Below are 26,820 nucleotides of genomic sequence, written 5' to 3'. Positions count from 1 at the left end.
CAGGGACAGCACGGCAGCCCCTTGTTTTCTCCCGGGACAGTGTTGGGCACCATCCAGACCATCTGCTCTGGCCCAGGTTCCCTGGCCATAGGCTCTACCACCATTTGCCAAAACACCCCGAAAGCCAGGAGTGGGTGTGTCTGACATCACAGCTACTTTGTCAGGATGAGCCATCATAGTGGATCAAGAGATTTGTGGTGATCTAGTTCTAAGTATACAATTGACCAGCTGTGGGTAAGTTTTCTGTCTCCTTTTTCTCCTTTGTAAACTCACAGCACTGTTGGGCTGGTGACATGAAATTATGTATGTTAAAATCTGAGCCAGAGAGTGCTTGTGTGTGCATACGTGCTAAGTCACTTCAGCCTGCTAGGCTCCTCTGTCCATGACGATTCTCCAGGCCAGAATACTGGAGCGGGTTTCCCTGCCTTCCTCCAGGGGATCTTCCTGACCCAGGATCGAACCCGTGTCTCTTATGTCTCCTGCACTGGCAGGCAGGTTCTTTACCACTAGTGCCACCTGGGAAGCCCCAGTATGGTCTCACTGAAAGTCAATTCTTTTTCTTTCCCAAGTACTCTGGTATTTAGTGATTACTAGCTAAAGTCCCATGGAAAGTAGTGATTTATTTACCATCTTCATTTTATTAGGACTTTGAGAAGTACTGAAAAATTACAGGAAGCCTTGAAGTACTTGGAAACATTCTGAAGTGATTTGGTCATCTCTAAAATGCCTGCCTTTTCAGAGAAGTTCCTTGTGCTGGGTCCTGTGATGCTCCTCTGCCCAGATCACCCTTCAGTGAAGGACAGGTTGTTACCAGCAGTCAGCCTTCAATGTCAGCACCTTCAGAGATTGCCTTAGCTGCAAACTGCAGCCTCACCGAGGCCACTCCCTTCCCAGATGACTTTTTTCCAATGCCTGATTGAGAAGGGAGTATAACAATCTGACTATCTTGACCCAATGCAGGAAAACTCCCGAGGCTCTGACGATGCTCAAGAGGGTGAGCTTAGACTGTTGTTGACCTTGCATCACAACCCAGCTTCTCCTGCTATTCAATCCTGCTGTTGTTTCCTTCTTTCTACGGGTGTTGATCCTAAGATCACTCCCTAAAAAACATTGTGCACGTTAAACTCCCAATCTGCTTTCCAGAAAATCCAACTTGTAATGATTTTGTATAGGTGTTTTGCCTTCTTCACATTCCTGTGACCATATATATTAGTGAATCTGGTGCTTGTGTACAATGCTTCTCTACAATTGTTAACATTTTATGTCATGTATATCTCTGAAAGGGTATGTGTGTGCTTAGTCACTCAGTCGTGTCCGATTCTTTGCGACCCCATGGACTGTAGCCTGCCAGGCTCCTCTATCGATAGGGATTCTCCAGGCAAGAATACTGGAGTGGGTTGCCATGCCCTCCTCCAGGGGATCTTCCCAACCCAGGGATCAAACCCAGGTCTTCCACATTGCAGGCAGATTCTTTACCATCTGAGCCACCAGGGAAGCCCATGAATACTGAAAAAATATATGACTTGTATATTCTTTATGAAAAGATCCTTCTTCCATAAAGTTAAAAAAAAAAATGACACAGAAGTAAAACGTTCATTCAAGTACCTGAAACCTATAATTTCTCCAGCTAAAAAATTAAAATTTTTTAAATTTAAATTTGATTACAAAATGCCCATTTATTAGGCATGACTGACATGAGATGTATATCAAATGAATGATTAATCACAGTTAGCTAATGAATACATGTATCATATCAACATTCAAGGGAAGGAAAAGGAAATACTGGCATTTGAGGGGTTAAGTCAGGGTCAGAAAGATTAAGAAATTTAGAAAAGCAGCATGAGAAAGATGGTGTATTTATTTGAATCCCACATAGCAAATGATTTTGCTTCTTTTGGAAATGATATTAAATACATGTACATGGCAGTGTGTGCCCTTAGCAGAATGTCCTTGGGCAAATTAGTCTTAGAGAGGTTAAATGAGGGCTGTAGTGGTGATTAAATGAAAAAATGGTGGGATGGAACATGGTAAGTGCTCAGTAAATGTTAGCTGTGGCTGTTGTTGTTACTCAAAGTGGCATCTGGGTAACAGTCTCCAGGGAAGCCTCTCTCAACAGCTAACAGAAAACACTAATGAAGGCCTGTGGGGAAAAATAAACCTCCCAGCATGGAAAATAAAACTGATAGATCATATACTGTCAGAACCTTGAAGAAATTGGAACTAATTTCAGGACAACAAGAGCTGGGTTTGGAAACAAAATGCTTCGTAAAAGGTAGAAAAGTATTTTGTTCTCCACTCACTAGAGATTCACCCAGAGATTCAAGATTTGAATCAGCCAGAAATGTGAGTATCTTTCTTTTCTCCTGAGTATGGGAAGGGATGGTACATACACAGATAATAGGTTTTTAGGGCATCATTTACATGGGGCCATTGTAGAAAGAACCCAGGTTGTAGTGCATGCTGGGAATTATCATTTTTTCATGTAACCCATCAGTTCAGAGAACCAGGCCATCAGGTAGGAAGGACACATCATCTCACATGGGACAAAGGTACACAAAGGTAAATTTTGCTTAAATTTGCACATCGACTTGTCATTTTGTTCTAAGTAGGAGAAGTATATTCTATCACTAGCTGGAAACAGGGTACAGGATCAAGGACTAAGATGAATAAGTAACAATTAGGCCTGTGAAAAATACCATAGAACAATGGGGGAGATGTATCTAGAAGACTCAGAAGAATAACAGACTTCTGATAATTATCTACCAATGAATCCAGAGGAAAACGTCAAGAAACTATTTGACATTTACAACAGAGCACAGGAAGACATAGTCTTCATAACATAGCTGCAGAATAGAAGGATAGTAACATTAATAAAAAAAAAATCTTGTTATAAAATCAAATAAAAATGTCAAAAATCATTCCAAAATGAGAAGATCCATGATTATTAAAAAAGATGGTAGATCTAAAATTCTTTGTTATATTATTAATAAAACTGAAAAGGTTGTGGGGACCAGGTAGTGAGGGTCAGGAATATAAGCTTGTGTTATATCCTTTGTCTCAAACAGAAGAGACTCAAATGATATAATTTCACTTCTCACTCATATAGATGAGTAATAGTTTGTAAAGATAACCTTTAAATAACCACTAGCACAATTGTCAGTTATTATCAAAAAACAGAAGCAAAGGAAACCAGAAAGAAGTGTTAAATGTATGAAAATATAGAATAAGATGACATAAGCCATAATAATGACAAATGTCAATAGGTTAAATCAGTGGGTTTCAAAATTTCAAGCACTTAAATCTTATTCTCAAAGAAAATGCTACATTTATTTTTCTGGAGTTGAGCTGTAGGAGTTGCTTGTATATTTTTGAGATTAGTTCTTTGTCAGTTGCTTCATTTGCTATTATTTTCTCCCATTCTGAAGGCTGCCTTTTCACCTTGCTAATAGTTTCCTTTGTTGTGCAGAAGCTTTTAAGTTTAATTAGGTCCCATTTGTTTATTTTTGCTTTTATTTCCAATATTCTGGGAGGTGGGTCATAGAGGATCCTGCTGTGATGTATGTCGGAGAGTGTTTTGCCTATGTTCTCCTCTAGGAATTTTATAGTTTCTGGTCTTACATTGAGATCTTTAATCCATTTTGAGTTTATTTTTGTGTATGGTGTTAGAAAGTGTTCTAGTTTCATTCTTTTACAAGTGGTTGACCAGTTTTCCCAGCACCACTTGTTAAAGAGATTGTCTTTAATCCATTGTATATTCTTGCCTCCTTTGTCAAAGATAAGGTGTCCATATGTGCGTGAATTTATCTCTGGGCTTTCTGTTTTGTTCCATTGATAAATATTTCTGTCTTTGTGCCAGTACCATACTGTCTTGATAACTGTGGCTTTGTAATAGAGCCTGAAGTCAGGTAGGTTGATTCCTCCAACTCCTACAGCTCAACTCCAGAAAAATAAATGACCCAATCAAAAAATGGGCCAAAGAACTAAATAGACATTTCTCCAAAGAAGACATACAGATGGCTAACAAACACATGAAAAGATGCTCAACATCACTCATTATCAGAGAAATGCAAATCAAAACCACTATGAGGTACCATTTCACGCCAGTCAGAATGGCTGCGATCCAAAAGTCTACAAGCAATAAATGCTGGAGAGGGTGTGGAGAAAAGGAAACTCTCTTACACTGTTGGTGGGAATGCAAACTAGTACAGCCACTATGGAGAACAGAGTGGAGATTCCTTAAAAAACTGGAAATAGAAATGCCTTATGATCCAGCAATCCCACTGCTGGGCATACACACTGAGGAAACCAGAAGGGAAAGAGACACATGTACCCCAATGTTCATTGCAGCACTGTTTATAATAGCCAGGACATGGAAGCAACCTAGATGTCCATCAGCAGATGAATGGATAAGAAAGCAGTGGTACATATACACAATGGAGTATTACTCAGCCATTAAAAAGAATACATTTGAATCAGTTCTAGTGAGATGGATGAAACTGGAACCTATTATACAGAGTGAAGTAAGCCAGAAAGAAAAACACCAATACAGTATACTAATGCATATATATGGAATTTAGAAAGATGGTAACAATAACCCTGTGTACGAGACAGCAAAAGAGACACTGATGTGTAGATCAGTCTTATGGACTCTGTGGGAGAGGGAGAGGGTGGGGAGATTTGGGAGAATGGCATTGAAACATGTATAATATCATGTATGAAATGAGTCGCCAATCCAGGTTCGATGCACGATACTGGATGCTTGGGGCTGGTGCACTGGGACGACCCAGAGGGAGGGTATGGGGAGGGAGGACGGAGGAGGGTTCAGGATGGGGAACACAGGTATACCTGTGGCAGATTCATTTCGATATTTGTCAAAACTAATACAATATTGTAAAGTTTAAAAATAAAGTAAAATTTAAAAAAATAAAAAAATTAAAAAAAAAGAAAATGTTACATTTAATTCCAAATGACAAAGCAGTGCTTTTAAAGTTGCATTTATTGATTATAAGATCAATTAATGAGGCCAATGATAATGAGAAAGTCACCTCCACTGAGTGGATACCACTGTCTTGGATTGTCAGTTTATCTGAAAATTATAGATAATTTTCAGTCATAGCACAATTTTTACTAGAACTTGACAAAATGATTCTAAAGAATATTTTGAAAAAGAAGATAAAGTCAACAACAAAGACAAAAAGAAGAGTATGAGGGTGGGTGTAGAGTTGCTATACAAGATATTAAAATGTACTGAAAAACTAATAATTAAAGGCATGATACTACCCCCAGATACCGGTTCCAAATTGGGAAAGGAGTACGTCAAGGCTGTATATTGTCACCCTGCTTATTTAACTTTATATGCAGAGTACATCATGCAAAATTCAAGGCTGGATGAAGCCCAAGCTGGAATTAAGATTGCCTGGAGAAATATCAATAACCTCAGATATGCAGATGACACCGCCTTATGGCAGAAAGTGAAGAGGAACTGAAGAGCCTCTTGATGAAAGTGAAAGAGGAGAGTGAAAAAGCTGGCTTAAGACTCAACATTCAAAAAACTAAAATCATGGCATCTGGTCTCATCACTTCATGGAAAATAGATGGGGAAACAGTGGTAACAGTGAGAGACTTTATTTTTGGGGGCTCCAAAATCACTGCAGATTGTGAGTGCAACCATAAAATTAAATGACACTTGTTCCTTGGAAGAAAAACTATGACCAACCTAGACAGCATATTAAAAAGCAGAGACATTACTTTGCCAACAAAGGTCCATTTAGTCAAGGCTATGGTTTTTCCAGTGGTCATGTATGCATGTGAGAGTCGGACCATAAAGAAACCTGAGCATGGAAGAATTGATGCTTTTGAACTGTTGTGTTGGAGAAGACTCTTGAGAGTCCCTTGGACAGCAAGGAGATCCAATCAGTCCATCCTAAAAGAAATCAGTCCTGAATATTCATTGGAAGGACTGATGCTGAAGCTGAAACTCCAATACTTTGGCCATCTGATGTGAAGAACTGACTCATTGGCAAAGACCCTGATGTTGGGAAAGATTGAAGGCAGGAGGAGAAGGGGATGACAGAGGATGAGATGGTTGGATGGCATCACCGACTTGATGGACATGAATTTGAGCAAGCTCTGGGAGTTGATGATGGACAGGGAAGCCTAACATGCTGCAGTTCATGGGGTCATGAGGAGTCAGACATGACAGAGTGACTGAACTGGACTAGCCCCTGAAGAGTAATAGCATTTAAAATTCCAAGTATATGTGCAGTTGTCCACATTTTTTAACTTAGAAAAGTTTGCAAATCTACTCAGTTGGAAATGTATGAATTATTGAAGGAATGATTTTAGACCAGAGGGCTAACCCATTTGAGAAAAATTAAATAACAAAGTTGATTATATTAAAGACAGACATTTCAAAAGTGAAGCCATAAAGTAAGAATAGATTATAGAAAATAATATATCCTTGTGGTATAGAACCACTTTCCAAACATGACACTAATAAGTTAAACCAGAGGTGGAAAAGCTACTGCCCACCCATTGTTGTTAAGTCATCTCCAACTCTTTGTGACCCCATAGACTGTAGCCTGCCAGCCTCCTCCATCCATGGGATATCCCAGGCAAGAATACTGGATACAGGAGTGGGTTGCCATTTCTTTTTCCAGGGAATCTTCCTGACCCAGGAATCAAACCTGAGTCTCCTGCATTGGCAGGCAGATTCTCCTGTGTTGGCAGGGAAGCCCACTGCCCACCCGTGGCTGAATTTAAAATGAAGACATGCCCATTCAGTGACTATCCTCTAGGGCTGTTTCTGCTCTACAAAGACAGAGTTGTGACAGACCATTTGGTTGGCAAAGCCTGAAATATTTATCATCTGTCCCTTTACAGAAAAAGTTTGTTGACTCCAGACATCAATCATAAAACAATTTTATATGGTCAAATCTAAGAAGTTTACACTTTGGCATGGAATATAACCTCATAAATAAAAAGGAACTGGGAAGAAGATTTGCAATATATATGATAGATATATGGATATAATGAGATGGTTGGATGGCATCGCTGATTCAATGGACATGAACCTGGGCAAACCCCAGGAGATGGTGAGGGACAGGAAAGCCTGATGTGCTGCAGTCCATGGGGTTGCAAAGAGTCAGATGCAACTTGGGGACTGAACAACAACAACTACAACAAAATGGATGTAACCATCTTTTACAAAACAATAGGAAAAATTGTACATTAGTAGAAAAATGGGCAAAAGACAGAAACAGGCATTGCACAGCACAGAAATTATAAATAACCAATAAAACAATGAAAAAATATCAGTTCTCACTAATATTTTAAAAAGTACATTTAGAAATAATGCTACAAATAGATATTAGGCAACTCAAAAAATGGAAGATAGATAGCATGCACCAAAAGACTCTCACTGGCTAGTGGTGGATGTGTAGAAAGAAGGTGAATTAGCAGCATATCAGAAAAGCTCTAAAATGTATATACCCTTGATAAAGGAACTCCGCTACTAGGATTTACCCTAAGGAAGTAATAGGATGTTTATTGCAGTATTGTATATAATAATACAACATTGGAAGCAACTTTAAATATGAAAGAATATATCATTTCCTGAATAAATTATAATCAACCAACAGGATGCAATATTCTAAGATATTAAAATTATGTTGTTGGGACTTCCCTGTTGGTCCAGTGATTAAAACTCTGTGCTCCACTGCAGGGGCCCCACGTTCGATCCCTGGTCTGGGAACTAAGATCCCTCAGGCTGTCTGGGGTGCCCTAAAAAAGAAAATCATGTTATACTTTTGTCAAAAAAGTACAAATGTTCAGAATATATTCTAGAGAATAAAAGATAGTTTAAAAAAAAAAACAGAAAATATATTGTAATTGCAGTTTTGAAAAGAAATTCACATAAAAATCCCTGGCAAACATCAGTTAATATTAGTTATAGCTGCCCTGTGGGATAACAGATGAGTTTTATTTTCTCCTCTTTGCTTATTCATATGTAAGTGCTTTATTGAACTGTCTCATCTCTGTGGGGTACAAAGAGGAAATGGTTTTATTTTTCTCCATTCTCAGCCTTCACTCCCACAACTGTGTTATATGAGAAGTCCCACCCGCTGGGTCACAGACCCCTTCAGGACATTTTGGGATGATTCCTTGACTTCATTTTTAGGATATTAAAAATCTGTCAATTTCATGTACTCTCAGAGCTTTTCTCTTTCCCCAAGTTTGCCAGGTTTGTGGCTCAAGGGCCCTGGAGTGAACCATGGTGTGTGGCAGGGCTCCCAAGTGCTGCCCCTTCTTGGCAGGCTTCTGTTGTGTTGCAGGGGTGAAGGAGGAGGGATTAGGGAAAATAGTAAGTGATTTAGCTGCATTCCCTGGCAATCTGGTGGCTCAAACGGTAAAGAATTTGCCTTCAGTGCAGGAGACCTGGGTTCAGTTCCTGGCTCAGGAAGATCCCCTGGAGAAGGAAATGGCTACCCAATCCAATAATCTTGCCTGGAGAATCCCACGGACAGAGGAGCTTGGTGGGCTACGGTCCATGGGCTTGCAAAGAGTCGGATACGACTGAGCAACTAACACTTTCACTTTCCTGGCAATCAGCTCTTAGTTGTTGCGGCTTCTCTGACAGGGGCCAGATGCCCTCTGGGTGACAGGTCTAAACACTAGCTCTCACTGGGGACAATGAAATGTTTACCATGTGACTCTTTGATATCTTCCAAACTCCACCTCCTCTCCAGCCTTGCTCACTAACCACCAGCCTGCTGCAGCCAACACAGCCACCTCAGAGTGGGGGCAGGGATACATGCACATTTGAGCAGGTTTGGCTTCCTTACAAGCCATTCAGATAACCCGAGTGAAACTTGGCCTTTAATGCCAAACTGACCATCGGGCATATAGACTGCTCCATGGCCAGCCCTTTTCTTGTCCCCCTCAGGAGGATCAGCAAGTCCTCTCTCTAGTTACACTTCAAGACAGGACCTGGTGCCAGTCTTCCCTTCTTGCAGAGACACCCAATGTCTATGCGTGATTCCCTTGGAGCCTCTTCCCTGCTTGACTTTCACTGTATTTTGTAAACTTTGGTGAAACAAGACTCTGGGTCATTTGGGGGTGTGGGAGATGGGGAAGGGAATTTGGCATCTTTCCTAACTTCTCCCATGGCTCAGGACTCCAGCAATGCCTTGCTTTTTTCTCTCACTGGCCTTTTCTTTATAAACCAGGGATAATATAATTTTAAAAATCCCAGTGAATTTTTTTCTTGGGATATTATAGAAAGTTCTTTGTGAAGAATGTACTTATGAATAATGTTATGAAATACAAAAAAATATGGACATTTGGAATGACTTGCTTTACTAGATATCAAACAAACAAACAAAAAGCTACAGCATCATTATGACCAGAAATATTGAATGATCAATTTAAAAGAACGTATAGCTTGCAAACAGTTCCTAGCATATGGAAGAACTTATTGTTGTTGTGTTTAGTCGTTAAGTCATGTCCATCTCTTTGTGACCCCATGGACCCAGGCTCCTATGTGCATAGGATTTCCTAGGGAAGAGTACTGGAGTAGGTTGCCATTTCCTTCTACAGGGGATCTGCCTGACCCAGGGATTGAACCTGTGTCTCCTGCATTGGCAGGCAGATCCTTTACTGCTGAGCCACCAGGGAAGCCCTATGGAAGAATTTAGTAATATGCTAAAGAAAATATCACAGATGAATGAGAAGGAATGACATATTCAACAAAAGTGCTGAGAAAATTATTGGGGAAAAATATCAAGTTACATTCTTATCTTATATCATACACCAAAATACATTTCAGATGCTTTTAGAGTTAAAAATATAACCACAAAATCCCTAAAGTTAAAATAGGTAGTATTAGAACTAATCTTGAATTGAGGAAAATATTTCTCAGCCAATAAGCACTAAAAGAAAACACAAAGGAGAAAATATTACTAGCTTTGTGTAAAACAAACAAATACGCAAATATTTTATAGGTATATTGAAAACTCCATAGAGATAAGTGACATGTATTAAATAAATTTTGGTATAACAGGACAGACAAAAGTTTATTATAGTTAATGCATAAATATGCTGCCAATCAGCAGAGCTGTAATGTCTCCGTAGAAAACTGGGCCAGTGCATTTACAGAAAAGAAAGAATGTTTGCATGCCTCTGAATTATATCAGAAACATATCTGAGTTCCCTAGGAATAAAAAATGCAAACATAAACAACAAGATACCTTCCCACCCATAAAATAACAAGAGGTTTTAAACATATACAAAGATGTTGACAGTACAGTGAGATGATCATTTTTAGCCAAAGCTGATGAGAGAACGAATTGACCTAACCTTTCAGGAAAACAACTGAGAATAATGTAAAATGAGCCTTAAAGAGTGGAAGAGTAGTTCTCTTCCACTCAGCTGTTCTACTCTAAGAAATCTATCCCAGGGAACCATTTGGAGGCCCAAAACAATTTATTTACAAGAATATTAATCATATTTTTATTGAACAGGGAACTATAGCTAATATTTTGTAATAACTTATAATAGTAAATTAATCCTATATTTCAAAATAATCATCAAAAATTAGAAACAAAGCATTATCCTATTATTGAGTATTCAGGTTAATAAATCAGTCTCTCCACTGGATGGTTTCACTGTCTGTGAGATATCCCCAAAATTCCATTTATTGGAGAATTTTAATTGGCATTACAAAAGTGCTTATGTGAAAAAAGCCATATACAAAACTATTTATATCTTACAAACATGGTTCTGATCACTTTAGTTTTTATGCCTGTTAGATACTACTTTTTCCGTACAGACAGACAGAAACAACCTTCCAAAAGTATAAGAGTTTCAGCCCAAAAAGGAAACAAGGAATTGTGTCCTACATTCCAGTTATAGCAGAATCATTTTTATCCTCATCACTCTCCTTTGCTATAATTTAGAAAAAAAATTATAAGTAGATTCAAACATTCAATTTCTATTTCCTTAATTACACTTCTAATTAATAATGTTTCTCCTTATATTGTTTACATTTTAAAAACAGCTTACTTTGGGAATGACTTACGTACAATAAACTGCATGCATTAAAGTGTGCAGTTTGCTACATTTTGACATATGTATATGCCTGTAAAACCATCCCCACAATCAAGATAATGAACACAGCACGATTGGAATTTGATTATGAAAGCATATGGCCTAGAAAGAACTACTCTACAATGCTCAGATTATTTATATTTAGAAAATTTTATTTTACTCTTTTGCATATATTTTCAAAAATTTCTGCAATGTGCATGTGTTACTTTTCTGAGCAGAAAAACCCCAAGGAAAAGTTGGTAACCGTGACTGAGGATGGGTGGCAGAGTGGTAGATCATGAGATAGATTTTATAGAAAATGAAGGAAGAGAAATTCTTTCTATTTTTTAACTTTTCATTTTATATTGAAGTATGGTTGATTTAAGAGTATTGTGGTAGTTTCAGATGCACAGCAGAGCAACTTAGCCATACATATACATGTACCTATTCCCCCCTCAAATTTTCCTTCTAAAAAAGGAAGGCTCAAGAGTTTTAAATCCCATGGATTAGATAATTAAGACTCTACCAGAAATGATCCAGAGTTGTTTCTGTGGCAAATCAACAGTGGAGACAGAAAATAGTGGGTCAAGAAATAAATGGGTTTGGCAGAGTGGAAGAGGAGGGGCCAGAGTCCAACTGGCAAGATAAGTTTTGTTTTTTTTGTTTTGTTTTGTTTTAACTTAATTTTATTTTTTAACTTTACAATATTGTATTGGTTTTGCCATATATCAAAATGAATCCACCACAGGTATACATGTGTTCCCCATCCTGAACCCTCCTCCCTCCTCCCTCCCCGTACCATCCCTCTGGGTTGTCCCAGTGCACCAGCCCCAAGCATCCAATATCGTGCATCAAACCTGGACTGGTGACTTGTTTCATATATGATATTATACGTATTTCAATGCCATTCTCCCAAATCATCCCACCCTCTCCCTCTCCCACAGAGTCCAAAAGACTGTCCTATACATCAGTGTCTCTTTTGCTGTCTCGTACACAGGGTTATTGTTACCATCTTTCTAAATTCCATATATATGCGTTAGTATACTGTATTGGTGTTTTTCTTTCTGGCTTACTTCACTCTGTATAATAGGTTCCAGTTTCATCCATCTCATTAGAATGGATTCAAATGTATTCTTTTTAATGGCTGAGTAATAGTCCATTGTGTATATGTACCACAGCTTTCTTTTCCATTCATCTGCTGATGGGCATCTAGGTTGCTTCCATGTCCTGGCTATTATAAACAGTGCTGCGATGAACATTGGGGTACACGTGTCTCTTTCAATTCTGGTTTCCTCACCATCGGAAAAGATTACCTGGTTCCCTGAGCTAATGAGGTTGGTTATTGGCAGCGGGTGGTGTTAGAATTTCATGTTGGAGAGTGAAGAGTTGACAGCTGCACTTTTTTTTTTGCCTGTGATAAAAGTGGCAAGGTGGTATCCTACCAATAATGTGGCTTAAATGTTGTGATGGAAGACACTGGCGAATCTTGTCAGTGGCTAGGAAGTAGCTGGTATCAATGATGTACACCTGCATTGAAGAACTACCTAGCAAGGAAGACCCACTATTTGAAATGGTCTTTATTTCCTTGTTTTGATTAATTTTATCAGAGGAGGAAAAGTGAGTTGTGAAATTAATTCAGTGCTGGGGAAGGGGGATGGGCTTCCCAGGTTGTGCAGTGTAAAGAATCCTCTGGCCAGTGCAGGAGATGTGGGATTGATCCCTGGGTCAGGTAGATCCCCTGGAGAAGGAAATGGTAACCCACTCCAGGATTCTTGCCTGGAAAATCCCATGAACAGAGAAGACTGGCAGGCTGCAGTCCATGGGGTCGCAAAGAGTTGGATTTGACTGAGACTGAACAGGCATGCACAGGGCAGGGGGAGGTGAATAAACAAGGGAGTAAAGAGTTTGGGATACAAGTTAGGAAATGGATGTTTTATTATTGGAAAAGCAATTGTTAGTTGGAATATAAATTAGGAGTGCCTGCTGTTTAAACAAAGCAGAGTTTTTTTTTTTTTTTTTTTTTTTTAATTAAAGCTATTATTTTTGGTGTGTGGCTGATTTTGGTCTATTCCAACTTGGATTATCACATTCTCTTTCCAGCTAATTCTTCACTCAATATTTAGTTCACATTTTTTTAACACTCTGTGTGCTAAGCCATTTCATTCTTAAAATGAAGTAGTTAAAATAGTTCTTGTGTTTCCAATGAAATGCCTGAAGTAGTGTCTGAACACAGTTAGCATTCTACAAATGTATGGAATAGATGACCAGACATTGCTGTACATCTACAGACATATATAAAACAGTGCATCATTGAGTAATGGCTTTGAGGTTCTTTCAGATGGACACTAATAAGTAAAGGCAGAGTAAACATGATCTGTGGTGTATACTTAGTAAGAAAAGTAATTTATAAGTATTCCAGTGTATCCAAATGGAGGAATAGCCCTACTCAACCAAATCAGTGACATATCTGATAGGGTTTTCAGTTCTACACAGATCAGATGACAACTGCAAATAGGTGTTATCTAGTGAAAATTTCCCACCATATTACACTTGCTTGCTTCAGACATCTTCATGTTTTATTAAAGTCATTAAATAAATTTCCATTTCTTTAACTTAGCTCTTGGAGTGTTCTAGAGTGTGAGAGGCATTACTTTTCAGAGAGCACATGACATTACAGAACTTGTTTATCAGTACTAGGTATTTCCTTGGAGGGTTGAGCTTTAGAGAGAGCATATATTTATTTCCACCAATCATGGAGCTAAAGGAAATTGTCAATGGCTAACATTAAACAGCTTGAAGATATTTGCACAACCCCAGACCTAGCATTCACTGAAGATAGTTTTTGGCAGTTTTGTGTGTGTGTGTGTGTGTGTGTGTGTGTGCACGCACGTGCATGCTTCCTGTCTCTACTTTCCTTATTAAAGCTATCTTCATCATTGAAGGTTCACTCTCTTGAGTTTATATTCTGAAAGAGGCCAGCCTATTGTTGATTTATAGGGTATTTCTGTGCCTACGTTTCAGATGTAAGTTTCATCCTGTTGTCCAGGAAGAGCATCATACAATGGCTGGGTAAAGTGACTTCATACTCTGTTGCTATAGTGATATCTCAGTGAAGGCTCTTGACCCTTTCCATGCCTCAGTTTCTTCATCTATAAAATGACAATAATATGCTGGGTTTTATTCTACAGAACTTTTCAGGGATTCAATAGGATTTTTATGGAAAAACACTTTGAAAATAATTCAGAATGAAGGGTAAAGAAGATGTTATATATGTGTGTATGTATGTGTATATATATATATATATATATATATATATATATATATATAAATGGAATATTATTCATCCATAAAAAAACAATGATGTTCTGCCATTTGAAGCAAAGTGGATGGATTTAGAGAACATTATGCTTGGTGAAATAAGTCAAACAGAGAAAGACAAATACTGTGTGATATCACTAATTTGTGAAATCTAAAAAATCATACAAATGAATGCAAAATAGAAACAGACTCACAGATATAGAAAGAAAACTAATGATTACCAGTGAGGAGAGGGGAGAGAAGAGGGGAAAATTAAGGGAATGGGATTAAGAGATAAAACTACTAAGTATACAATAGGTAAGTAACAAGGATATATTGTATAGCATAGGGAATTATACCCATTATCTTGTGATAACTTTTAATGGAGTATAATCTGTAAAAATACTTAATCACTATGGTATATACCTGAAACTAATGTAACATTGTACATCAACTATACTTCAATTAAGAAAAGAATTCAGGACAAAATAAATATATATATATTTTTTTCTTGGAAGAAGAGCTCAACTCAATGTAAATGAAGTTTCTTCTTTCTAGAATGTTGCTACTGGGATTCTGCCATAATTTCTTTCAGTGTTTTGATGAAGACTTCTGGTTGAACCCCTCTTCTATCACTGTGTAGAATCCACTAAGCTTTATTAATTTTAGCTTATTATAGATGGCAAATTCCATTTCCTTGTTCCTGTCCATTAATATCTGGGGAAAAATGGAACCCAAGATTTCAAGAGATACATTGAAGACTCTTTTGAAAATATGATAGTTGGAATTCAGTCTCCTACTGAAAGGGCAAAGCCATCTCGAGTTATTGAAGAATAGTTTTTATATTTAGTTTGATTTCATTCCTGATAACTTAATTGTTATACTGATTTGTTTATAATATTGAAATTACCTCTCAGCTCAGTCAGTAATGATTTATTTTGATATTACAAAAAGTCATTAAAGGTAAGATAATACTCCTTCTTCTATTACTTTGCTGCTTTCCTAAAGATAATTGCCTCAGGATTTATAGTCCTCTTATTCCTAAAATAAGAACATTTTTCCACACACAACTATTTGTCTAGCTCTAATAAAATATTGTCTACAGGACTTTTTTTTTCTGAAGAAAGAAGTATACTTGAACATTTTCACTCTGAATTTAATCCCTACTGCAAACGACAAAGGTTGTCAGTGTGAAGACAGGGAGCTGGTACAGTGGGCTGAGTATTACCATTTAGTGCTTCGGCATGGAATGACTTGGGTGCCAGAGTCCAGCTCCAGCAGCCAGGGAATCAGCCTGAAGGGGTGAGTGGTGTTGGTGGACGATGATGTAGCCTCTGACTCATAGTATGGAACTACATGTTTATTTCAAGCTTCAGGTTCTCTTTTATACTTTGACAAAAGCATTAGGTCAGAGGTTTGACATTTTCAGTTTCCCCCACCCAGATTTACTGTCTCCAGAAATCACTGTTGTCTTACAAACAGAGTTCCTCTTCAGCGATTCTCTCAGAATCAGCTTTGCTATCTATTATCTATTGCTTCTTATGTGTCCTATACTTAACTTGTGATTACATTGTAACTCATGCTACATTCCTCAGTTTATTTCTTATCTTTCTAAATCCTGTTTGCCCCTAGCATCTTAAGATCACTATCTCCTAAAAAGGCTTCTAGCTATTCTTAATTATTCCTAAACCCTGAACTCAGCAAACTTCTTTTGCCATAAATATTTCCTTCACAAACAGGTCTCAGATAATAATCCTTCCCATGGCCTCAAGCTGCGGCCTACGTGCTCATCCTGGGACATTCTTTGTAAAGATCATTGAACAAATGTTAATGGTTACTTTATAGATTATTTTCTGGGCACAACTTTAGAACGCTTTGTGCTTTCTCATGCTTCTCTCAAGCACCTTAACATTCTTTCCAGCCAACTCAACCGAAGAAAGGAAAGAACAAGTCAGAATCACAAGGCCTAACTCCTTCATCCTGGTACTATGCCTGCGAGATGAGGAGAGGGGGTTGGCGCCATGCCTCCATTTTGTCAGTAATGTCTAACGCGGCTCCTGACACTTGGGTATAGTTGGAATAGTTAGAACATTGCATGGGGATTTGCATCTTAGTTTCTTTTCTGTTGTAAAGGCTGCTGAAAGGACTTCTACCTAGATATACAAAATTACCACATTACCCCCAAATGGTTGAGATAGCAGATGCTGTCAGGGCCTCATCCATCTTTCCTCAGCCTTAACTATTTCATTGCATGCTGGACCAACTTCAAATGTCAGAAATGGCAACTCAGGGCTTCCTCTGGCAGCTTGAGTCAACTCTTCCTTTCCAGAGGTACCAGGAAATTCATGCCACCTAGGAGCAGTCTTCAAGCAATGGCTGATAGGAACAGCTGAATAAATAAATGCCTTGGCCCTTTTGCCCCTTGGATAGTGTGACTCTGAGGTATGTGTTCTACACCATTTCCCATAGTTACCAGTGGAACTGAGCTCACATTGCCCCCAGTAGTGACTTCATGGGGCTTCCTTGGTGGCTCAGATGTTAAAAGAATCTGCCTGCAATGCAGGAGACTTGGGTTAGACCCCTGGGTTGGGAAGATTCCCTAGAGGAGAGCATGGCAACCCACTCTAGTATTCTTGCCTGGAGAATCCCAATGGACAGAGGTGCCTGGTGGGATACAGTCCATGGGGTTGCAAAGAGTCAGACATGACTGAGCAACTAAGCACAGCACAGTGACTTCATGATTGTGCCCTTTTTATTGCCTTTCTTTTCTTCCCTGTCTCACTTCTTCACTCCGTTTCTGTTATTTTCTGGATCACTTTCAAAAATGCTATTTTCATCCAAATCCTTGACTCAGAGTTGGCATCTTGGGCAATCCAAACTAAGACAGTTGGGAATCTAGAGGCTGTTTCTACAAGTATGTTTAGGGAGGGAGGGTAACAGCTAGAGTCCATAAAGGGAAAATGGGAGGATGATGATGAGTGACCTTATGGATTCACAACATAAAAAATATTCAGGAAGTTTATAATGACATCAAGGGGGAAGGCTTTCTGCTTTGAAATAAAGGGGCAGGTGAATAGGTAACTGAGTTCATGCAGCTGAAAGAGAGCACTTGAAGGGCAGGAAAAGAGTTTGAATTTGGCAGTGGCAAATAAAGGCATGCAACAAAAGTTCTCTCCTTTCCCTACTTATGTTCAGTTCAGTTCAGTCGCTCAGTCATGGCCAACTCTTAGCAACCTCATGGACTGCAGCATGCCAGGCTTCTCTGTTCATCACCAACTCCTGGAGCTTGCTCAAACTCATGTCGATTGAGTCGGTGATGCCATCCAACAATCTCGTCTTCTGTCGTCCCCCCCACCCTTCTCCTGCCTTTAATCTTTCCCAGCATCAGGGTCTTTTCTAATGAATCAGCTCTTCACATCAGGTGAAGTGTCAGCATCAGTCCTTCCAATGAATATTCAGGACTGATTTCCTTTAGGATGGACTGGTTTGATCTCCTTGCAGTCCAAAGGACTCTCAAGAGTCTTCTCCAACATCACAGTTCAAAGGCATCAATTCTTTGGCACTCAGTTTTCTTTATGGTCCAACTCTCACATCCATACATGACTATTGGAAAAACCATATCTTTGACCAGATTGACCTTTGTTGACAAAGTAATGTCTCTGCTTTTTAATATGCTGTCTAGGTTGGTCATAGCTTTTCTTCCAAGGAGCAAGCATCTTTTAATTTCTCCCTATGTTACTGCCACCCCTTAGAAGGCAGGACCAGGACTTTATTATCAGATTTCTGTGTATCTCTCCCCTACTATGTGATTTAAAAAACAAACATGGATAGATCATTATGGTGGGAATGATAAACCTGAAGGTAGTTAGTGTTCCCAGTTAAGATACATAGAGCAGCACTAGAAGAGGAGTAGTATGTTGTTTGACATTTAAAAATAGACCTAACTCTACCAATTAGTCTGTTCTGCCCATGGTAAACTTACTCAATGCTATGGTGGTAATCGTTTCTGGAAAGCTTTGACATTTTATAATTGAACTGCCAGGTTCACACTTAGCTATAATTCATTCACAGATAAGTATGTCTTGTTAACCAAATTATGTTGACTGTCTTGGAGAGCTGGTGTGAGGTCTTTCCTGTTTCCTGTCTTCGTGTGGTTTTACATTCTCATGACAGACCATTAGTGTGATGAAAGATTGATTATTGTCTTAGGTACCAAACTGTAATTTGGCCCCATTTTCATTTTTCTTTTTCATCAGCTGCGGAATCATATGCATTTATCAAAATGGGTGTCATCTGTTTTGAAATTCATGAAGTTAGATTGCACACTTGTCAAACATTTTTTTATGGGCATTGACAAAAACCTCAACATCAAGCTTTACTTAAGCTGTTTAGAAATAGAGATGTCCAGGTGAAAGAATGGTGGAATCAAAATGAAAGACTACGGGCTAGGCGGGCTCATTCATTCTATCACCATTTCTGAATGCATTCAGCAAATTGCCAAACATGGACTGAAGCCTAAGGCTGACTCATTCATTGAAAATTAGTGCCCACAGTGCTCGGCACTATACTAGGCACTGGAAACAGCAGTAACAACATAGGCCAAGTCTCTTTCCTCATAGGGTTTATATTCTAAAGAGTTTATGTGAGATAAAAGAAGGGGACTATTTAGCCCTTATCCTCAAGGATCCAATAATCTACTTGGAGGGAAACAAGCAAATGCACGGAAAATTTCAAAACAATGCAGAGATGGAGCCAATGAGCAAAGGATGCATTTTAGATGGAGTTGATGAAGACAAGCACAGTAGAAAATAACTCCACACTGTTTTTCCAGAGACTGGCTTATGACCCTCCTCCAGGAAGTCACTTAACTGCTTCTATTTCCCAGAACAGTGCTCTAGGGACAGTTTTGCTGCTGATTAGAACCTCTGATACATGACAAAGGCCATTCACACCGAGTAATCTGGAAGAACAGCAATCTCTGAATGTGACTCTAAACACCTACAGTGAATTGGACATGGAGAACAGACTTGTGGACAAGGGCAAGAGGGAGGAAGGAGAGGGTGAGATGAGTGGAGAGAGTAGCATGGAAACATATATACTCCCACATGTACAATAGATAGCCAGTGGAAATTTGCTGTATGATGCAGGAAGCTCAAACTGGGGCTCTGTGGCAACCTAGAGGGGTGGGATGGGGTGGGAAAGGGTGGGAGGTGGGAGGGAGGTTCAAGAAGGAGGGGTCATAGGTACACCTGTGGCTGATTCATGTTGATGTACAGCAGAAACAAGCAATATTGTAAACAATTACCAATTAAAAATAAATTAATTAAAAAAGCATCTGGTCCCGTCACTTCATGGGAAATAGATGGGAAACAGTGGAAACAGTGTCAGACTTTATTTTTTTGGGCTCCAAAATCACTGCAGATGGTGACTGCAGCCATGAAATTAAAAGACGCTTACTCCTTGGAAGGAAAGTTATGTCCAACCTAGATAGCATATTCAAAAGTAGAGACATCATTTTGCCAACAAAGGTCCGTCTAGTCAAGGCTATGGTTTTTCCTGTGGTCATGTATGGGTGTTAGAGTTGGACTGTGAAGAAGGCTGAGCGCCGAAGAATTGATGCTTTTGAACTGTGGTGTGGGAGAAGACTCTTGCGAGTCCCTTGGACTGCAGGAGATCCAACCAGTCCATCCTAAAGGAAATCAGTCCTGAATATTCAATGGAAGGACTGATGCTGAAGCTGAAACTGCAATAGTTTGGCCACCTGATGAGAAGAACTGACTCATTGGAAAAGTCTCTGATGCTGGGAAAGATTGAAGGTGGGAGGAGAAGGGGATGATAGAGGATGAGATGGTTGGATGGTATCACTGACTCTATGGACGTGAGTTTGAGTAAGCTCTGGGAATTGATGATGGACAGTGAAGCCTGGGGTGCCACAGTCCACGGAGATGCAAAGCGTTGGACATGACTGAGTGAATGAACTGAACTGAACTGAACTGAGTTCCTTCCATAGAAAATTCAAGAGACTCAAAAAGCTATTAGAACTATTAAGAAATTTCAACAAGTTTAATGGGTAAAAACAAAACTTAAAAATCAATAATATTCTAATACATCAGCAACAGCCAATTAGAAAATATAATTTTAAGAATGCAATTCATAAAAAAGAATGCAATTCATAAAAAAGAATGCAATTCATAAAAGTAACAAATGCTTATCTATAAATAAATCTGATAAAAAATATATATACCTGAATGTAGAAAGCCAGGTGCAGTGCACTATAAGTTTGTGGATATTTTGATAAAAATCCCAACAGTTTAGTGGGTGTGTCTTTTGATAAAATGATTTTAAAATGCAAACAGATATAAAATAGGTAGCTAATAAGAGCTTGCTGTATAGCACAGGGAACTTTACTCAGTACTCTGTAATGGCCTGTATGGAAAAAGAATCTAAAAAAGAGTAGATATATGTATATGTATAACTGATTCACTTTCCTGTACACCTGAAACTAACACAACATTGTAAACTGACTATACTCCAATAAAAATTTTAAAAAATTTAGACAGGATAGTAAAAAGTCAGAGACATGAAGACACTTAAAAAAAATAAAAGCAAAATGGAAAAAATAGCCTCTCTCTACCTATATCTATCTATCTACCTATCTATCTATATCTATATCTATATCTATATCTATATCTATATCTATATGGCTTCCCTGGTGGCTCAGTCGGTAAAGAATCTGCCTGCAATGCTGGAGACCCAGGTTCGATCCCTGGGTTGGGAAAATCCCCTGCAGTAGGAAATGGCAACCCAGTCCAGTATTCTTGCCTGAAAAATCCCATGGATGGAGCAGCTTGGCGGGCTACAGTCCATGGGGTAGCAGAGCTGGATATGACTTAGTGACTAAACCACTATATATGTATATATATATATAATTAAGACAGTGGGAAAGTAGACCATTTATCATAGGAAACTTCTCTGCTCTTGGCCAGGGACTCATGCTTTCATCTTTGAGATGTACGATATTCAGTTCAGTTCAGTTCAGTCACTCAGTAGTGTCCGACTCTTTGTGATCCCATGGACTGCAGTGCACCAGGCTTCCCTGTCCATTACCAACTCCTGGAGTTTGCTCAAACTCACGTCCATCGAGTCAGTGATGCCATCCAACCAACTCATTCTCTGTTGTCCCCTTTTCCTTTTGTCTTCAATCTTTCCCAGCAACAGGGTCTTTTCCAGTGAGTCAGTTCTTCGCATCAGGTAGCCAAAGTATTGGAGCTTCAGCTTCAGCATCAGTCCTTCTAATGCATATTCAGGACTGATTTCCTTTAGGATGGACTGGTTGGGTCTCCTTGCTGTCCAAGGGACTCTCAAGAGTCTTCTCCAATACCACAGTTCAAAAGCATCAATTCTTCTGCACTCAGCTTTCTTTATGGTCTAACTCTCACATCCATACATGACTACTGGAAAAACCATAGGCTTGACTAGACAGACCTTTGTTGGCAAAGTAACGTCTCTGTTTTTTAATATGCTATCTCAGTTGGTCATAGCTTTTCTTCCAAGGAGCAAACATCTTTTAATGTCATGGCTGAAATCACCATCTGCAGTGATTTTGGAGCCCCCCAAAATAAAGTCTCTCACTGTTTCAATTGTTTCCCCATCTATTTGCCATGAAGTGATGGGACTGATATTGATGAAGTGATGTACGATATTGGGGACATTTAATTCTTTTTTAGTTTAAAATTTTTTTCTTTTATAAATTGTGGTAAAATATACATAGCATCAAATTTACCATCTTATTCATTGTAAGTGTCCAGTTCAATGGCATTGAATAACATTCATACTGCTGTACAACCATCACCACCCTTCACTTCCAGAACTCTTTCCATCTTGCACAACCGAAACTTTGTGTCCATTAAACGATAGCAGTGCTGTTTAATTTGGATAAAAATAGTTTTATCTAGAGTGTAGAATATTTCAAATTATGGTCCTTCTTCCCTCCCTGCCACCATTTCCTTCCTCCCTTCCTCCCTTCCTCCCTTCCTTCCTTCCTCCTTCCGTCCCTCCCATCCATCCTCCCTTCCAATACAGTGAGAAATATCTTTGTAGCTTCTTCAGATAGTTTAACATAATGGAAATTGTGGTGGTTTTCTTGATTGACTAAACTAGCCACTACTTAAAAGGAAGGGACTTTGGATGGACTTCCCACCAGTATCCTTAATGTCTTTGTAGTGGACTAAATGCTTGTGTCCCCCCCTGGCCAAATTTTTATATTAAAATGATAACCCCCAATGTGATGATAATAGAAGATGGAGCCTTTAGGAGGTGATTATGGGTCTTGAGAGTGGAGCTCTCATGAATGAGATTAATGTCCTTATAAAAGGAATCCCAGGGAGCTTTTTCCCTCTACCATGTGAGGATATATCAGTTGGTAGTCTGCAATCCAGAAGAGGGCTCTTACCAGAACCTGACTATGCTGGCTCCTTGATCTAGAACTTTCAGCCTCCAGAACTGTGAGAAACAAATTTCTGTCATATAAAAGGCACTCAGTCTGTGATATTTTGCTTTAACAGCCTGAACTGATTAAAAAAGTCTTTATATATTGCTAGGGCTTTCTCTTTAATTATGAGAAAGCTTGCCCCTGATCTTTTTCAAATTACTAGCATGCTACAAAAAGTCAGATGTGAACAAACATGAATTCCATAGAATACTACAAAGTTTGTTTGCACTGAATTATGTTAAACAAATATAAGCTCTAATAGAGTGTACAGTATAAAAGTAAATGTAAGCAAGATGTTGAAATGGGATATAGTTTCCATTCTGACTGAGACTCCAGGACAGTAGAGGAAATGAAGGGCTAGACCAGTGAAGCAATTCCAACTTATAAAAACATTTGAAGAAAATGAGCGAGTTGGATATTAGCTCATTCTTTAAAGAACACTGTTGGGCATTGTATGTGCCCTGTTACCATGGAAAAGGGGGAGAAGCCCTTGCCCATCACCTCAAGTCTCTTTTGAGAAAGCCATCAGTGAGACTACTTCCAGATTTTAGTATGTCGTCCTCTGGAGTTTGGGAGGTGCTGTACCCAGGTATATATTATACTTGTGAGGAATCTAAAGTTCCAGAGACTTAGAGAACAAATATACAGACACCAAAAGGGAAAGCAGAGGTGAGAGGAATTGGGAAATTGATATTGACACATATGCACTAGCGATACTATATGTGAACTAGATAACTAAGGAGAACCTACTGAATAGCACAGGGAACTCTACTCAGTGCTCTGTGGTAACCTGAATGGGAAGGAAATCCAAAAAATAGGGCATATATGTATACATATAGCTGATTCACTTTGCTGTACAGTGGAAACTAAGCCAACATTGTTGTTTTACAATAAAAATTAATAAAAACAAACAAGAAATAAAGTTCTAGGGCCTGGCTGAAGCAACTTACCATTGTGGCTGGGGAGTAAAGTGATACCCATTGATGACTGGTCAAAGGTTTGAGTTTCTGATGGACTAAATATGTATAGAGAAAGTAGGTGAGTCTGAAACTACTCAAAGGGATTTTGCCTAAGAGGGCCTTAAGAGAAGTAATAGTACAAGGTCTGTGTGGAGGAAGAATGCAAAGAAATAGTGGGTCAAGGGTAGATTCTCAAAAGGCCAGGTGGAGAATGTATCACTCATGTCGGGGACAGCGGGTAGAACGTTCTTGGTGATGAGTATGGATGAGGTCTTCAAAAAACCCATGGGGCATTCCACAAGAGGGATAAAATTAAAAATTCATCATATCTAAAGGAGGAAATTAACACTCCCTCACAAGGCCTTTTTCTGTTTCCCTCTTGTCTCCCCAAAATTTGGCTCCAGAGGGGTTAGAAATGACAGTTAGTAAGTTAGGGAAAGAAGTGTAGATATTCAAGGTGGTAAACTAGAGAGGAAGCAAACTTGTCTGTCTTCTCAATGCAAGTTTTCCACCTGGCTAAGGGCTCAGCTAGGAGAATGGAGAAGCTCTGACTCTGAGAGGAGTTTGACATTTTTACTGTTATTCCAGAGGGAAATAACTGACATGAAGTTGTTTGGGGAATTGAAGAGAATTTTTCAGTATATTTGAGAGTAAGCAAAAAAGCTATGGGTTTCACTCTAGTTTTCCTATAAGAAGTAATGTCACAGAGCAGGCTACAGGGTGAGGAAGGTTAATGGTAACTGGATGTCTTCTACAATATTCTTCATGTTGTGTGTGTATGTTTTAAGTAGATCAAAATTAAAATTTTAACAAAAGAAAAAAAGAACAAATGGCATCTAATTGACCAACTTTAAATAATGCTTATTCATGGTAAAGAATCTCGGTGTCAAAGTTTAGAACCTGCTAAAAAGCCATTTAATCAAAATTATTGAAAATAAGTTTCAGGAAAAGCATGAAAGATGCTCACTGGCATGTTGGTACATTTGGCATCTTATTTCTACATCATCACTTGCTCAGCTCCGTTGATGGGTTGTCTCACCAGTTATCCCTTGCCTTTTACCTGGCTTTCTGTAAACTACTCAGCTGCAAGGCCTGAGACTCCATGATCAGTGTCTGATTTATGTCCCATTATTCTTGTGTCTGTCAGACTTTATTTTGGAGGGCTCCAAAATCACTGCAGATGGTGACTGCAGCCATGAAATTAAAAGACGCTTACTCCTTGGAAGGAAAGTTATGAGCAACCTAGATGGCATATTGAAAAGCAGAGACATTACTTTGCCAACAAAGGTCTGTCTAGTCAAGGCTATGGTTTTTCCAGTGGTCATGTATGGATGTGACTGTTGGACTGTGAAGAAAGCTGAACGCTGAAGAATTGATGCTTTTGAACTGTGGTGTTGGAGAAGACTCTTGAGAGTCCCTTGGACTGCAAGGAGATTCAACCAGTCCATTCTGAAGGAGATCAGCCCTGGGATTTCTTTGGAAGGAATGATGCTGAAGCTGAAACTCCAGTACTTTGGCTACCTCATGCGAAGAGTTGACTCATTGGAAAAGACTCTGATGCTGGGAGGGATTGGGGGCAGGTGGAGAAGGAGACGACAGAGGATGAAATGGCTGGATGGCATCACTGACTCGATGGACATGAGTCTGAGTGAACTCCTGGAGTTGGTGATGGACAGGGAGGCCTGGTGTGCTGTGATTCATGGGGTCGCAAAGAGTCGGACATGACTGAGCAACTGAACTGAACTGAACTGAACTTATTCTTGTGTCTTTCTGTGTTTTTTGTGTGGTTCAGATATGTATATATCAAAACATAAAAGCTGCTAGCTAACAAAAAAAAAAAAAACCTCCAAATATCAGCTAAAAACCCTGACATTGTGGTTGGGATAACTATACCTAGGAAGTGATATGTAAAATTTAAAAGAAAAATTCAACTAGAGACTACCAAAAATGTACTAGATTTTTGATAAAAGAGAAGTATAGACTTCTCTATCAGTGACCACCAACTGTAAGTAGCCACATTCATGGCAGGGAAGAGCCAAGAGGAGGTGAACTGGAGAGAAAAGGAGATAATAAGTTAGAGTTTCTCTCAAAGCTTCTGCTCTCCTTCTAACTCCACCATAGCCTGAAGACATCTCCTTTTTTTGTGACCAACTCTCCTAAATCTGGGCTTCCCTGGTAGCTCAGATGGTAAAGAATCTGCCTGTAGTGCAGGAGACCTGGGTTCAATCCCTGGGTCGGGAAGATCCCCTGGAGAAGGAAATCGCAAACCACTCCAGTATTCTTGCCTGAAGAATTCCATGGACAGAGGAGCCTGATGTGCTACAGTCCATGGAGTCACAAAGGGTCAGACACAACTGACGGACTAACATTCTGAGATCCATTGCATACTTGTTTAATCTATCTTGACTAGTTTTCCTAGGGCTTCCCTAAGTACCTTAGTTGGTAAAGAATCTGCCTGCAATGCAGGAGGCCCTGGTTTCATTCCTGGGTCAGGAAGATCTACTGGAGAAGGGATAGGCTACCCAGTCTAGTATTCTGGCCTGGAGAGTTCCATGGACTATATAGTCCACGGGGTCACAAAGAGTCGGATACGAATGAATGACTTTCACTTTCACTGATTGTATATGTCTGGCTTTTTTTTTTTTTTAAGTTGTTTACTTATTTGACTGCATTGGGTCATAGTCATGGCATGTAGGATCTTCAATCTTTGTTGCAGCATGTGGGATCTTTAGTTGAGGCATGTGGGATCTAGTTACCCAACCAGGGATCAAACCCGAGCCCTCTGCATTGAGAACACTGAGTCTTAGCCACTGGACCACCAGGGAAGTCCCATTTCTGGCTTTTTGTAGCAGAATTTTCAGCCTGTAAAAGCAGAGTGGATGAGATGAGAGATTTGCAGTCCCATGTTTCTGAGTGAGCCACATAGACGAAGCCAAGCCTTGGGGAACACTCTGTTTCTACTGAACTATGTAATCTTCCTTTGTGGTC

General features: G+C 39.2%; 1 long non-coding RNA gene across 2 annotated transcripts in view; it reads left to right on the top strand.

Annotated features, from left to right (window-relative positions):
* Positions 1-2,128: 2,128 nt before the first annotated feature.
* Positions 2,129-26,820, top strand: part of LOC109554739 (uncharacterized) — a 45,027-nt gene continuing 20,335 nt past the window's right edge. For both annotated transcript variants that reach the window (XR_002180204.2, XR_011565123.1), the window contains exon 1: positions 2,129-2,343. This is a non-coding gene — a long non-coding RNA (uncharacterized lncRNA). The remainder of the gene's footprint in view (positions 2,344-26,820) is intronic.

The sequence above is a fragment of the Bos indicus genome, chromosome X (assembly GCF_029378745.1).
Source record: "Bos indicus isolate NIAB-ARS_2022 breed Sahiwal x Tharparkar chromosome X, NIAB-ARS_B.indTharparkar_mat_pri_1.0, whole genome shotgun sequence".
Lineage (NCBI taxonomy): Eukaryota > Metazoa > Chordata > Mammalia > Artiodactyla > Bovidae > Bos > Bos indicus.
The sequence above is the reverse complement of the archived record's forward strand: the minus strand, read 5'-3'. Positions and strand labels throughout refer to the sequence as shown.